This window comes from Lampetra fluviatilis, unplaced genomic scaffold (genome assembly GCF_964198595.1).
Source record: "Lampetra fluviatilis unplaced genomic scaffold, kcLamFluv1.1 SCAFFOLD_308, whole genome shotgun sequence".
Lineage (NCBI taxonomy): Eukaryota > Metazoa > Chordata > Hyperoartia > Petromyzontiformes > Petromyzontidae > Lampetra > Lampetra fluviatilis.
Window position 1 is genome coordinate 12,415 of NW_027621550.1, and position 15,086 is coordinate 27,500.

Sequence of the window (15,086 nt, forward strand, 5' to 3'; positions counted from 1 at the left end):
GCACCCGGGGGGGGGCGGGGGGTAACTGGGCGATGGTGATTGGCTCTGCCGGCCTCAGCCAGCAGCCAATGGGACGTCGAGCCAGGGGCGTGGCCCTGGGGCTGCATAGCAACATCTCGAAGGTTCCAGGGGGGCGAGGCTGATGATTGGCTGCCTGGTATCACGTGGGCCAGGTGTTATAAGGGGTGGGGAGCAGAGGTCGCAAACGGGTTTTGATTCCTTACCCGTACCCGTACCCGGCCGCACCAGGGTCGCAAACTGGTACCCGTACCCGTACCCGGCCGTACCCGTACCCTACCCGTACCCGGCCGGGTAGGGTACGGGTATCGGGTACCTGATTGCGACCTCTGGGATGAAGCCATGTTTCAGGCGCGGGTGGGTTGATTCTAGGAACTTGAATTGTGAGAAGAGACAAGACGTTGGGAAATGAGTGACAAACGGTGACTCACCAGTGACTCACGGTCTACCCATACCTGTACCCGGCCGCACCAGGGTCGCAAATGGGTACCCGTACCCGGTCGGGTACGGGTACCCGTTGCCTACCCGTACCCGTACCCTACCCGAAATGAGTGACAAACGGTTACTCACCCAGTGACTCACGGCCTACCCGTACCCGTACCCGGCCGCACCAGGGTCGCAAACGGCTACCCGTACCCGTACCCGGCCGGGTACGGGTAGCCGGGTATCGGGTAGGGTACGGGTATTGGGTACCCGGTTGCGACCTCTGGGAAGGGGACTGCCCCTAAGGTCACGTAGAAACAAAAAAATGAACGATCAGTGGTATCTATCGTTTTCGTACAGCATCGGTGATTCAGTGGTAGAATTGGTACATTATATGAGGTAATTTCTGACTTATATGACTTATATTGCCTCATAAAACCAATAAAATTACACTTTATAACGCTTTAAAGGTTGGCTATGTAAGGACGACTGCTCAGCATCAGTGGTGGAGTTGGTATGAAGAGGTTAACACATTATATATGAGGTAATATATGACCTAATTTACCTCATAAAACCAATAAAAAATAAACTTTAACATTGTAAAACCACAAAAAATAACTTTTAACACTGCACTGATTGACTATGTAAGGGCTAATGGTTTTTATCGTTTTCGTACAGCATCAGTGGTAGAATTGGTATTAGGATGTAATAGGACATTATACATGAGGTAATATATGACATATATGACTTATATTACCTCATAAAACCAATAAAAATTTAACTTTAAACTTGTATAACCTCAAAAAGTGAATTTTCACACTGCAATAGTTGACTATAAAAGGCCTAACTGTATCTACCGTTTTCGTACAGCATCGGTGGTTTAGTCGTGAAATTGGTGTTAGGATGTAAGAATACATTATACATGATATATATTACCTCATATAAGCAATAAAAAATGAACTTTAACAATGTAAAACCACAAAAAGTGAACTTTCACACTGTAATTGTTGACTATATAAGGCCTAACGGTATCTTTCGTTTTCGTACAGCATCGGTGGTTCAGTGGTAGAATTCTCGCCTGCCACGCGGGAGGCCCGGGTTCGATTCCCGGCCGATGCACATTTTGTTTAGAAATTTTTTTTTTCTTATAAATAATTAAAAGGTGTTTGGAATAATATATTAGTTTTTTTATGTACATGGAACTTTTTTTTACAAACAATAAGAAGATATTTTGTATTGCGTAGGTTTGCTGTGGCTGCTTTGGTCACCCACAGAGTTCACAATTGGCTGTGTCGCCCCCTGCTGGTGAGAGTGGAGATGGCGCTGATGGGTGAGTGAGTGGGTGAGTGGGTGGGTGGGTGAGTGGGTGGGTGAGTGGGTGAGTGAGTGAGTGAGTGGGTGGGTGAGTGGGTGGGTGAGTGGTTGAGTGGGTGAGTGAGTGGGTGGGTGAGTGGGTGGGTGAGTGTGTGAGTGAGTGGGTGGGTGAGTGGGTCAGTGGGTAAGTGAGTGGGTGGGTGAGTGAGTCAGTGGGTGAGTGGGTGGGTGAGTGGGTGGGTGAGTGGGTGAGTGAGTGGGTGAGTGGGTGAGTGGGTACGTGAGTGAGTGGGTGAGTGAGTGGGTGAGTGAGTGGGTGGGTGGGTGAGTGGGTGGGTGAGTGGGTGGGTGGGTGGGTGAGTGAGTGGGTGAGTGAGTGGGTGAGTGGGTGAGTGGGTACGTGAGTGAGTGGGTGAGTGAGTGGGTGAGTGAGTGGGTGAGTGGGTGAGTGAGTGGGTGAGTGGGTGGGTGGGTGGGTGAGTGAGTGAGTGGGTGAGTGAGTGGGTGAGTGAGTGGGTGGGTGAGTGGGTGGGTGGGTGAGTGAGTGGGTAGGTGAGTGAGTGGGTGAGTGAGTGGGTGGGTGAGTGGGTGGGTGGGTGAGTAGGTGGGTACGTGAGTGAGTGGGTGAGTGAGTGGGTGAGTGGGTGGGTGAGTGGGTGAGTGAGTGAGTGGGTGGGTGGGTGAGTGGGTGAGTGGGTGGGTGAGTGTGTGGGTGAGTGAGTGGGTGGGTGAGTGGGTGGGTGGGTGGGTGAGTGGGTGAGTGGGTGGGTGAGTGGGTGGGTGAGTGGGTGAGTGAGTGGGTGAGTGAATGGGTGAGTGGGTGAGTGGGTGGGTGGGTGAGTGGGTGAGTGAGTGTGTGAGTGGGTGAGTCGGTGGGTGAGTGAGTGGGTGGGTGAGTGGGTGAGTGAGTGGGTGAGTGGGTGGGTGAGTGAGTGAGTGAGTGAGTGGGTAGGTGGGTGAGTGAGTGGGTGAGTGGGTGGGTGAGTGGGTGAGTGGGTGAGTGAGTGAGTGGGTGGCTGAGTGAGTGGGTGAGTGGGTGGGTGAGTGGGTGGGTGAGTGTGTGAGTGGGTGAGTGGGTGAGTGGCTGAGTGGGTGAGTGGGTGGGTGAGTGGGTGAGTGAATGGGTGGGTGAGTGGGTGAGTGAGTGAGTGGGTGGGTGAGTAGGTGAGTGGGTGGGTGAGTGGGTGAGTGAGTGGGTGTGTGAGTGGGTGAGTGAGTGAGTGGGTGAGTGAGTTGGTGAGTGGGTGAGTGAGTGAGTGGGTGAGTGGGTGAGTGAGTGGGTGAGTGAGTGAGTGGGTGAGTGGGTGAGTGAGTGGGTGAGTGAGTGGGTAAGTGAGTGAGTGGGTGAGTGAGTGGCTGAGTGGGTGGCTGAGTGAGTGGGTGGGTGAGTGGGTGGGTGACTGAGTGAGTGGGTGGGTGAGTGAGAGAGTGAGTTGGTAGGTGAGTGAGTGGGTGAGTGGGTGGGTGAGTGAGTGGGTAGGTGAGTAAGTGGGTGGGTGAGTGGGTGGGTGAGTGGGTGAGTGAGTGGGTAGGTGAGTGAGTGGGTGAGTGGGTGGGTGAGTGAGTGAGTGGGTAGGTGAGTAAGTGGGTGGGTGAGTGGGTGGGTGAGTGGGTGAGTGAGTGTGTGAGTGGGTGGGTGAGTGGGTGGGTGAGTGGGTGAGTGAGTGGGTGAGTGAGTGGGTGAGTGGGTGAGTGAGTGGGTGAGTGAGTGGGTGAGTGGGTGAGTGAGTGTGTGAGTGGGTGGGTGAGTGGGTGGGTGAGTGGGTGAGTGAGTGAGTGAGTGGGTGAGTGGGTGGGTGAGTGAGTGGGTAGGTGAGTAAGTGGGTGGGTGAGTGGGTGGGTGAGTGGGTGAGTGAGTGGGTAGGTGAGTGAGTGGGTGAGTGGGTGGGTGAGTGAGTGGGTAGGTGAGTAAGTGGGTGGGTGAGTGGGTGGGTGAGTGGGTGAGTGAGTGTGTGAGTGGGTGGGTGAGTGGGTGGGTGAGTGGGTGAGTGAGTGGGTGAGTGAGTGGGTGAGTGGGTGAGTGAGTGGGTGAGTGAGTGGGTGAGTGGGTGAGTGAGTGTGTGAGTGGGTGGGTGAGTGGGTGGGTGAGTGGGTGAGTGAGTGAGTGAGTGGGTGAGTGGGTGGGTGAGTGAATGGGTGAGTGGGTGATTGAGTGGGTGAGTGAGTGGGTGGGTGAGTGGGTGGGTGACTGAGTGAGTGGGTGGGTGACTGAGTGAGTGGGTGAGTGAGTGAGTGAGTGGGTGAGTGGGTGGGTGAGTGAATGGGTGAGTGGGTGAGTGAGTGGGTGAGTGAGTGGGTGGGTGACTGAGTGAGTGGGTGGGTGACTGAGTGAGTGGGTGAGTGGGTGGGTGAGTGAGAGAGTGAGTGGGTAGGTGAGTGGGTGGGTGAGTGAGTGGGTGAGTGGGTGAGTGGGTGGGTGAGTGAGAGAGTGAGTGGGTAGGTGAGTGAGTGGGTGAGTGGGTGGGTGAGTGAGTGGGTGGGTAAGTGTAATGTTGACACTGATTGATCAATATTCACGATAAGGTCTTCTGACGTCATCGATTGTTTACATCGAAGGAATCGATTCCGGGTTGTGAATGTACAAAGTTTTAGCAATCGACGATTCCTCGTTGAATCGCATGAGGTTGCAACGTTGGCATCGATTGATCGGAATCGATTCCGCTTAGCTTTGGTCTCCCAACGTTGGTGGCGGCGGTTGGGGAATCGATTCCAGTTTGGTGCAGGAATCGACGGGCTCGGTGAGGAATCGATGGCCCGATGGCGTTTGGCGGGAAACGTGTCGCGCTGCGCGCTCCTGATGTTGGTACAGTAATCGACGTTTAAAGAGTTTAAAACATCAACAAACAAACAACAACAAACAGCACAACAACAACAACAAGCTCGCATGTCGCCTCAGACATGAAGTGCGTTCTTCCGGGGAGCAATGTGAAAGGTCGGATTCGATTTTTTGTTGAACATCAACATCTTCTTGGTTCTTTCGGTAAAGTCACGTAGAAGGGAAGTAATAAAATAATGAAAACAAAACATAATAAAATAATTCTCACGACGTTTCGGCCACAACTTCCCTTCTACGGGACTTTACCGAAAGAACCAAGAAGATGAATCCCTGCAGTCACGAAAGCTTTAAATCGAAAATTGAACATCAACATTTTACAATTTTGTTTAGTTTTAATCAACATTATTTAACGGTTATTTTTCTTTTAATCATCAGCATTTAGCAATGTGTTTTTTTTATATTTTAATCGACATTATTTGACAATAATTCGCCTCAGAAATTGCGTACTGTTCGATTTCCGACATGAATGACGTCACGAGCTGCGGGCGTGAGTTTTGCGTGACGAGAAGGGGGGGGGCGCGAGTGACGTCACGTAGAGGTGACAACTGAGTGACGTCACGATATGCGGTTTGACATGAATGACGTCACGAGCTGCGGGCGTGAGTTTTGCGTGACGAGATGGGGGGGGGCGAGTGACGTCACGTAGCGGTGACAACTGAGTGACGTCACGACATACAGTCTGACGTCACTGAGGCTCCCACAGGGTTCAGTGTTAATCACTGAGGCTCACAGAGCCAGACTGAGGCTCCCACAGGGTTCAGTGTTAATCACTGAGGCTCACAGAGCCAGACTGAGGCTCCCACAGGGTTCAGTGTTAATCACTGAGGCTCACAGAGCCAGACTGAGGCTCCCACAGGGTTCAGTGTTAATCACTGAGGCTCACAGAGCCAGACTGAGGCTCCCACAGGGTTCAGTGTTAATCAGTGAGGCTCACAGAGCCAGACTGAGGCTCCCACAGGGTTCAGTGTTAATCAGTGAGGCTCACAGAGCCAGACTGAGGCTCCCACAGGGTTCAGTGTTAATCAGTGAGGCTCACAGAGCCAGACTGAGGCTCCCATAGGGTTCAGTGTCGATCACTGAGACTCACAGAGCCAGACTGAGGCTCCCACAGGGTTCAGTGTTAATCACTGAGGCTCACAGAGCCAGACTGAGGCTCCCACAGGGTTTAGTGTTAATCACTGAGGCTCACAGAGCCAGACTGAGGCTCCCATATGATTGTTGTTGTGCTGATGATGATGGCAATGATGATGTGCTGATGATGATGATGGTGATTGTTGTTGTGCTGATGATGATGTGCTGATGATGATGATGTGCTGATGATGATGATTTGATGATGATGATGATTGTTGTTGTGCTGATGATGATTTGATGATGATTATTGTTGTGCTGATGATGATGGTGATGATGATGTGCTGATGATGATGATGTGCTGATGATGATGTGCTGATGATGATGATGTGCTGATGATGATGATGTGTGCAGTGCTGGGCAGAGCCGTTCAGTCCCTTGCGAAATTTGGAGAAGAAATTCACCTGGCAGCCTTACCTGAGGGGGTGAGTGTGTGAGTGAGTGAGTGGGTGGGTGAGTGGGTGGGTGGGTGAGTGAGTGGGTGAGTGGGTGGGTTGGTGTGTGGGTGGGTGAGTGGGTGAGTGTGTGAGTGGGTGGGTGGGTGAGTGGGTGGGTTGGTGTGTGGGTGGGTGAGTGGGTGGGTGGGTGGATGAGTGTGTGAGTGGGTGAGTGAGTGGGTGGGTGAGTGGGTGAGTGAGTGGGTGAGTGAGTGGGTGAGTGGTTGGGTGGGTGAATTAGTGAATGAGTGAGTGGGTGAGTGAGTGGGTGGGTGAGTGAGTGGGTGAATTAGTGAATGAGTGAGTGGGTGAGTGAGTGGGTGGGTGGGTGAGTGAGTGGGTGAATGTGTGGGTGAGTGGGTGAGTGGGTGGGTGAGTGAGTGTGTGAGTGGGTGAGTGAGTGAGTGGGTGGGTGGGTGAGTGTGTGAGTGGGTGGGTGTGTGAGTGGGTGAGTGAGTGAGTGAGTGGGTGGGTGGGTGAGTGGGTGAGTGAGTGGGTGGGTGAGTAGGTGGGTGAGTGAGTGAGTGAGTGGGTGGGTGGGTGAGTGTGTGAGTGGGTGGGTGGGTGTGTGAGTGGGTGAGTGAGTGAGTGAGTGGGTGGGTGGGTGAGTGGGTGAGTGAGTGAGTGGGTGGGTGAGTAGGTGGGTGAGTGAGTGGGTGGGTGGGTGAGTGTGTGAGTGGGTGGGTGGGTGGGTGAGTGGGTGGGTGGGTGGGTGGGTGGGTGGGTGTGTGGGTGAGTGAGTGAGTGGGTGAGTGAGTGGGTGGGTGAGTGAGTGAGTGGGTTGGTGGGTGAGTGTGTGGGTGGGTGGATGAGTGTGTGAGTGGGTGAGTGAGTGGGTGGGTGAGTGGGTGAGTGAGTGGGTGAGTGGTTGGGTGGGTGAATTAGTGAATGAATGAGTGGGTGAGTGAGTGGGTGGGTGGGTTGGTGTGTGGGTGGGTGAGTGGGTGAGTGGGTGGGTGGGTGAGTCGGTGGGTGGGTGAGTGAGTGGGTGGGTGGGTGAGTGTGTGAGTGGGTGGGTGTGTGAGTGGGTGAGTGAGTGAGTGAGTGAGTGGGTGGGTGGGTGAGTGGGTGAGTGAGTGAGTGGGTGGGTGAGTAGGTGGGTGAGTGAGTGAGTGGGTGGGTGGGTGAGTGTGTGAGTGGGTGGGTGGGTGGGTGAGTGGGTGGGTGGGTGGGTGAGTGGGTGGGTGGGTGGGTGAGTGGGTGAGTGGGTGGGTGGGTGGGTGGGTGGGTGAGTGGGTGGGTGGGTGGGTGAGTGGGTGGGTGAGTGGGTGGGTGAGTGAGTGGGTGGGTGAGTGAGTGAGTGAGTGGGTTGGTGGGTGAGTGTGTGGGTGGGTGGATGAGTGTGTGAGTGGGTGAGTGAGTGGGTGGGTGAGTGGGTGAGTGAGTGGGTGCGTGGTTGGGTGGGTGAATTAGTGAATGAGTGAGTGGGTGAGTGAGTGGGTGGGTGGGTGAGTGAGTGGGTGAGTGTGTGGGTGAGTGTGTGGGTGGGTGAGTGAGTGGGTGAGTGAGTGTGTGAGTGGGAGGGTGGGTGAGTGAGTGGGTGAGTGAGTGAGTGGGTGGGTGGGTGAGTGAGTGGGGGGGTGGGTGAGTGGGTGAGTGAGTGGGTGGGTGAGTGAGTGAGTGAGTGGGTGGGTGGGTGGGTGAGTGGGTGGGTGGGTGGGTGAGTGGGTGGGTGGGTGAGTGGGTGTGTGGGTGAGTGGGTGTGTGGGTGAGTGGGTGAGTGAGTGAGTGAGTGGGTGGGTGAGTGAGTGAGTGAGTGGGTGGGTGGTTGGGTGAGTGAGTGGGTGGGTGAGTGAGTGAGTGAGTGTGTGAGTGGGTGGGTGGGTGAGTTGGTGAGTGTGTGAGTGGGTGGGTGGGTGAGTGAGTGGGTGGGTGGGTGAGTGAGTGGGTGAGTGGGTGAGTGGGTGGGTGGGTGGATTGGTGTGTGGGTGGGTGAGTGGGTGAGTGGGTGGGTGGGTGAGTCGGTGGGTGGGTGAGTGAGTGGGTGGGTGGGTGAGTGTGTGAGTGGGTGGGTGTGTGAGTGGGTGAGTGAGTGAGTGGGTGGGTGGGTGAGTGGGTGAGTGAGTGAGTGGGTGGGTGAGTAGGTGGGTGAGTGAGTGAGTGGGTGGGTGGGTGAGTGTGTGAGTGGGTGGGTGGGTGGGTGAGTGGGTGAGTGGGTAGGTGGGTGGGTGAGTGAGTGAGTGAGTGGGTGGGTGGGTGGGTGAGTGAGTGAGTGGGTTGGTGGGTGAGTGTGTGGGTGGGTGGATGAGTGTGTGAGTGGGTGAGTGAGTGGGTGGGTGAGTGGGTGAGTGAGTGGGTGCGTGGTTGGGTGGGTGAATTAGTGAATGAGTGAGTGGGTGGGTGGGTGAGTGAGTGGGTGAGTGTGTGGGTGAGTGTGTGGGTGGGTGAGTGAGTGGGTGAGTGAGTGTGTGAGTGGGAGGGTGGGTGAGTGAGTGAGTGAGTGGGTGAGTGAGTGAGTGGGTGGGTGTGTGTGTGAGTGACTAAGTGTGTGTGTGAGTGAGTGAATGAGTGAGTGTGTGAGTGAGTCAGTGAGTGAATGAGTCAGTGAATGAATGAGTGAGTGTGTGTGTGACTAAGTGAGCGTGTGTGTGCGGTGTGTGTGCGGTGTGTATGAGTGACTAAGTGTGTGTGTGAGTGAGTGAATGAGTGAGTGTGTGAGTGAGTCAGTGAGTGAATGAGTCAGTGAATGAATGAGTGAGTGTGTGTGTGACTAAGTGAGCGTGTGTGTGCGGTGTGTGTGCGGTGTGTATGAGTGACTAAGTGAGTGTGTGTGTGTGCGGTGTGTGTATGAGTGACTAAGTGAGTGTGTGTGTGCGGTGTGTGCATGAGTGACTAAGTGAGTGTGTGTGTGCGGTGTGTGTATGAGTGACTAAGTGAGTGTGTGTGTGCGGTGTGTGTATGAGTGACTAAGTGAGTGTGTGTGTGCGGTGTGTGTATGAGTGACTAAGTGAGTGTGTGTGTGCGGTGTGTGTATGAGTGACTAAGTGAGTGTGTGTGTGCGGTGTGTGTATGAGTGACTAAGTGAGTGTGTGTGTGCGGTGTGTGTATGAGTGACTAAGTGAGTGTGTGTGTGCGGTGTGTGTATGAGTGACTAAGTGAGTGTGTGTGTGCGTGTGTGTGTGTATGAGTGACTAAGTGAGTGTGTGTGTGCGGTGTGTGTATGAGTGACTAAGTGAGTGTGTGTGTGCGGTGTGTGTATGAGTGACTAAGTGAGTGTGTGTGTGCGGTGTGTGTATGAGTGACTAAGTGAGTGTGTGTGTGCGGTGTGTGTATGAGTGACTAAGTGAGTGTGTGTGTGCGGTGTGTGTATGAGTGACTAAGTGAGTGTGTGTGTGCGGTGTGTGTATGAGTGACTAAGTGAGTGTGTGTGTGCGGTGTGTGTATGAGTGACTAAGTGAGTGTGTGTGTGCGGTGTGTGTATGAGTGACTAAGTGAGTGTGTGTGTGCGGTGTGTGTATGAGTGACTAAGTGAGTGTGTGTGTGCGGTGTGTGTATGAGTGACTAAGTGAGTGTGTGTGTGCGGTGTGTGTATGAGTGACTAAGTGAGTGTGTGTGTGCGGTGTGTGTATGAGTGACTAAGTGAGTGTGTGTGTGCGTGTGTGTGTGTGTGTGACTAAGTGCGTGCGGTGTGTGTGCGGTGTGTGTATGAGTGACTAAGTGAGTGTGTGTGTGCGGTGTGTGTATGAGTGACTAAGTGAGTGTGTGTGTGCGTGTGTGTGTGTGTGTGACTAAGTGAGTGTGTGTGTGCGGTGTGTGTATGAGTGACTAAGTGAGTGTGTGTGTGCGGTGTGTGTATGAGTGACTAAGTGAGTGTGTGTGTGCGGTGTGTGTATGAGTGACTAAGTGAGTGTGTGTGTGCGGTGTGTGTATGAGTGACTAAGTGAGTGTGTGTGTGCGGTGTGTGTATGAGTGACTAAGTGAGTGTGTGTGTGTGCGGTGTGTGTATGAGTGACTAAGTGAGTGTGTGTGTGCGGTGTGTGTATGAGTGACTAAGTGAGTGTGTGTGTGCGTGTGTGTGTGTGTGTGACTAAGTGAGTGTGTGTGTGCGGTGTGTGTATGAGTGACTAAGTGAGTGTGTGTGTGCGGTGTGTGTATGAGTGACTAAGTGAGTGTGTGTGTGCGGTGTGTGTATGAGTGACTAAGTGAGTGTGTGTGTGCGGTGTGTGTATGAGTGACTAAGTGAGTGTGTGTGTGCGGTGTGTGTATGAGTGACTAAGTGAGTGTGTGTGTGCGGTGTGTGTATGAGTGACTAAGTGAGTGTGTGTGTGCGGTGTGTGTATGAGTGACTAAGTGAGTGTGTGTGTGCGGTGTGTGTATGAGTGACTAAGTGAGTGTGTGTGTGCGGTGTGTGTATGAGTGACTAAGTGAGTGTGTGTGTGCGGTGTGTGTATGAGTGACTAAGTGAGTGTGTGTGTGCGGTGTGTGTATGAGTGACTAAGTGAGTGTGTGTGTGCGGTGTGTGTATGAGTGACTAAGTGAGTGTGTGTGTGCGGTGTGTGTATGAGTGACTAAGTGAGTGTGTGTGTGCGGTGTGTGTATGAGTGACTAAGTGAGTGTGTGTGTGCGGTGTGTGTATGAGTGACTAAGTGAGTGTGTGTGTGCGGTGTGTGTATGAGTGACTAAGTGAGTGTGTGTGTGCGGTGTGTGTATGAGTGACTAAGTGAGTGTGTGTGTGCGGTGTGTGTATGAGTGACTAAGTGAGTGTGTGTGTGCGGTGTGTGTATGAGTGACTAAGTGAGTGTGTGTGTGCGTGTGTGTGTGTGTGTGACTAAGTGAGTGTGTGTGTGCGGTGTGTGTATGAGTGACTAAGTGAGTGTGTGTGTGCGGTGTGTGCATGAGTGACTAAGTGAGTGTGTGTGTGCGGTGTGTGTATGAGTGACTAAGTGAATGTGTGTGTGCGGTGTGTGTATGAGTGACTAAGTGAATGTGTGTGTGCGGTGTGTGTATGAGTGACTAAGTGAGTGTGTGTGTGCGTGTGTGTGTGTGTGTGACTAAGTGAATGTGTGTGTGCGTGTGTGTATGAGTGACTAAGTGAGTGTGTGTGTGCGGTGTGTGTATGAGTGACTAAGTGAGTGTGTGTGTGCGGTGTGTGTATGAGTGACTAAGTGAGTGTGTGTGTGCGGTGTGTGTATGAGTGACTAAGTGAGTGTGTGTGTGCGGTGTGTGTATGAGTGACTAAGTGAGTGTGTGTGTGCGGTGTGTGTATGAGTGACTAAGTGAGTGTGTGTGTGCGTGTGTGTGTGAGTGACTAAGCGAGTGTGTGTGTGCGGTGTGTGTATGAGTGACTAAGTGAGTGTGTGTGTGCGGTGTGTGTATGAGTGACTAAGTGAGTGTGTGTGTGCGTGTGTGTATGAGTGACTAAGTGTGTGTGTGAGTGAGTGAATGAGTGAATGAATTAATGAGTGAATGAATTAATGAGTGAGTGTGTGTGCGGTGTGTTTGCTGTGTGTCCCCAGCTCTCTCTGCGTGTGTGTGTGTGTGTGACTAAGTGAGTGTGTGTGTGTGGTGTGTGTATGAGTGACTAAGTGAGTGTGTGTGTGCGGTGTGTGTATGAGTGACTAAGTGAGTGTGTGTGTGCGGTGTGTGTATGAGTGACTAAGTGAGTGTGTGTGTGCGGTGTGTGTATGAGTGACTAAGTGAGTGTGTGTGTGCGGTGTGTGTATGAGTGACTAAGTGAGTGTGTGTGTGCGGTGTGTGTATGAGTGACTAAGTGAGTGTGTGTGTGCGGTGTGTGTATGAGTGACTAAGTGAGTGTGTGTGTGCGGTGTGTGCATGAGTGACTAAGTGAGTGTGTGTGTGCGGTGTGTGTATGAGTGACTAAGTGAGTGTGTGTGTGCGGTGTGTGTATGAGTGACTAAGTGAGTGTGTGTGTGCGGTGTGTGTATGAGTGACTAAGTGAGTGTGTGTGTGCGTGTGTGTGTGAGTGACTAAGTGAGTGTGTGTGTGCGGTGTGTGTATGAGTGACTAAGTGAGTGTGTGTGTGCGGTGTGTGTATGAGTGACTAAGTGAGTGTGTGTGTGCGTGTGTGTGTGTGAGTGACTAAGTGAGTGTGTGTGTGCGGTGTGTGTATGAGTGACTAAGTGAGTGTGTGTGTGCGGTGTGTGTATGAGTGACTAAGTGAGTGTGTGTGTGCGGTGTGTGTATGAGTGACTAAGTGAGTGTGTGTGTGCGGTGTGTGTATGAGTGACTAAGTGAGTGTGTGTGTGCGGTGTGTGTATGAGTGACTAAGTGAGTGTGTGTGTGCGGTGTGTGTATGAGTGACTAAGTGAGTGTGTGTGTGTGCGGTGTGTGTATGAGTGACTAAGTGAGTGTGTGTGTGTGCGGTGTGTGTATGAGTGACTAAGTGAGTGTGTGTGTGCGGTGTGTGTATGAGTGACTAAGTGAGTGTGTGTGTAAGGTGTGTGTAAGTGTTTGCTGTGTGTGTGCGTGCGGTGTGTGTGCGGTGTGTGTGTGAATGAATGAGTGAATGAATGAATGAGTGTGTGTGTGTGTATGAGTGACTAGGTGTGTGTGTGAGTGAGTGAATGAGTGAATGAATTAATGAGTGAATGAATTAATGAGTGAGTGTGTGTGCGGTGTGTTTGCTGTGTGTCCCCAGCTCTCTCTGCGTGTGTGTGTGTGTGTGACTAAGTGAGTGTGTGTGTGTGGTGTGTGTATGAGTGACTAAGTGAGTGTGTGTGTGCGTGTGTGTGTGTGTGTGACTAAGTGAGTGTGTGTGTGTGCGGTGTGTGTGAATGAATGAGTGAATGAATGAATGAATGAGTGTGTGTGTGTGTATGAGTGACTAGGTGTGTGTGTGAGTGAGTGAATGAGTGAATGAATTAATGAGTGAATGAATTAATGAGTGAGTGTGTGTGCGGTGTGTTTGCTGTGTGTCCCCAGCTCTCTCTGCGTGTGTGTGTGTGTGTGTGACTAAGTGAGTGTGTGTGTGTGTGTGGTGTGTGTGAATGAGTGAGTGAATGAGTGAGGGTGTGTGTGTGTGTGTGCGTACGGTGTGTCCCCATCTCTCCCTTCGTGCCGTCAACTCGTGTGTGTGTGTGTGTGTTTGCTGTGTGTGTGTTTGCTGTGTGTGCGTATGCGGTGTGTGTGCGGTGTGTGTGTAAGTGAGTGTGTGTGTGTGTGTGTCACTGTGTGTGTCACTGTGTGTGTGTGTCACTGTGTGTGTGTGTGTGCGGTATGTGTGAATGAATGAGTGAATGAATGAGTGTGAGTGTGTGTGCGTGCGTGTGTGTGTGTGTGCCCAGCTCTCCCTTCGTGCCGTCAACTCGTGTGTGTGTCACTGTGTGTGTGTGTGTGTCACTGTGAGTGTGTGTGAGTGACTAAGTGTGTCACTGTGTGTGTGTCACTGTGTGTGTGTCACTGTGTGTGTGTCACTGTGTGTGTGTGTTTGCTGTGTGTGTGTGTCACTGTGTGTCACTGTGTGTGTGTCACTGTGTGTGTGTGTTTGCTGTGTGTGTGTGTCACTGTGTGTAAGTGAGTGTATGTGTGACTAAGTGTGTGTGTGTCACTGTGTGTGTCACTGTGTGTGTCACTGTGTGACTAAGTGTGTGTGTCACTGTGTGTGTCACTGTGTGTGTGTAAGTGAGTGTGTGTGTGTCACGTGTGTGTGTGTGTCACTGTGTCACTGTGTGTGTCACTGTGTGTGTCACTGTGTGTGTGTGTCACGTGTGTGTGTGTGTCACTGTGTGACTAAGTGTGTGTGTCACTGTGTGTATCACTGTGTGTGTGTGGGGAGCGGTAGTGTAGCGGTTAGCGCGCTGCGCTATGAACCCGACGACCCGAGTTCGATTCCCGCTCACGGCTAACACCAGTGACGATTATCTGAACCGGTCCTGGGCCTCCCCTAGGTCGACTCAGCCTTAAATGAGTACCTGGTGCGGTGTGTAAACATCGCCACTGGGGAGACAAAGGCGGTCGGGCGTGGCGCTGGCCACCCACCCCCTCGTGTACCGTTCCGGCCTTCATAGGTGCTCGCTAACAGCACTTGCCCCTACAGTCTGTTAAGGCTATACGGGGGATCTTTGTGTGACTAAGTGAGTGTATGTGTGACTAAGTGTGTGTGTGTGTCACTGTGTCACTGTGTGTGTGTGTGTCACTGTGTGTGTGTGTGTCACTGTGAGTATGTGTGTGTGTCACTGTGTGTGTGTGTGTCACTGTGTGTGTGTCACTGTGTGTGTCACTGTGTGTGTGTGTCACTGTGTCACTGTGTGTGTGTGTGTCACGTGTGTGTGTGTGTCACTGTGAGTATGTGTGTGTGTCACTGTGTGTGTGTGTGTCACTGTGTGTGTGTCACTGTGTGTGTCACTGTGTGTGTGTGTCACTGTGTCACTGTGTGTGTGTGTGTGTGTCACGTGTGTGTGTGTGTCACTGTGAGTGTGTGTGTGTGTCACTGTGTGTGTGTGTCACTGTGTGTGTGTGTCACTGTGTGTGTCACTGTGTGTGTGTGTGTGTGTGTCACTGTGTGTGTGTCACTGTGTGTGTGTGTCACTGTGTGTGTGTGTGTCACGTGTCCCCAGCTCTCCCTCCGTGCCGTCAACTCGTGCCGCTCGGCCTACGCCAGCTTCCTGCTCTCGCACCTCTGCTTCCTGCACTACGAGCACCGTCGCCGTGGCGATGGAGGTCGTCTCCGTGGCGACCGTAGCCGTGGCGACCGTAGCCGTGGCGACCGTAGCCAGGGCGACGACGGTGCCGAGGACATCTTTCGCTGCAGGATCAGCGTGAAGGTACCGGCGCGTGTCACTGTGTGTGTCACTGTGTGTGTGTTACTGTGTGTGTGTCACTGTGTGTGTGTGTCACTGTGTGTGTGTGTCACTGTGTGTGTGTGTCACTGTGTGTGTCACTGTGTGTGTGTTACTGTGTGTGTGTCACTGTGTGTGTGTGTCACTGTGTGTGTGTGTCACTGTGTGTGTCACTGTGTGTGTGTGTCACTG

General features: G+C 52.6%; 1 protein-coding gene and 1 non-coding gene across 3 annotated transcripts in view; both read left to right on the top strand.

Moving 5' to 3' along the window:
• Window positions 1-1,489: 1,489 nt before the first annotated feature.
• On the top strand, window positions 1,490-1,560 carry TRNAG-GCC (transfer RNA glycine (anticodon GCC)). Its single transcript has one exon. It is a non-coding gene; the product is annotated as a tRNA-Gly (tRNA).
• Window positions 1,561-4,493: 2,933 nt separating this feature from the next.
• The window catches only part of RAD9A (RAD9 checkpoint clamp component A), a 45,720-nt gene continuing 35,127 nt past the window's right edge, over window positions 4,494-15,086 (top strand). For both annotated transcript variants that reach the window (XM_078885630.1, XM_078885631.1), the window contains exons 1-3: window positions 4,494-4,687; window positions 6,074-6,144; window positions 14,673-14,879. The gene's annotated coding sequence lies outside the window, so the exon portion shown is untranslated. The remainder of the gene's footprint in view (window positions 4,688-6,073; window positions 6,145-14,672; window positions 14,880-15,086) is intronic.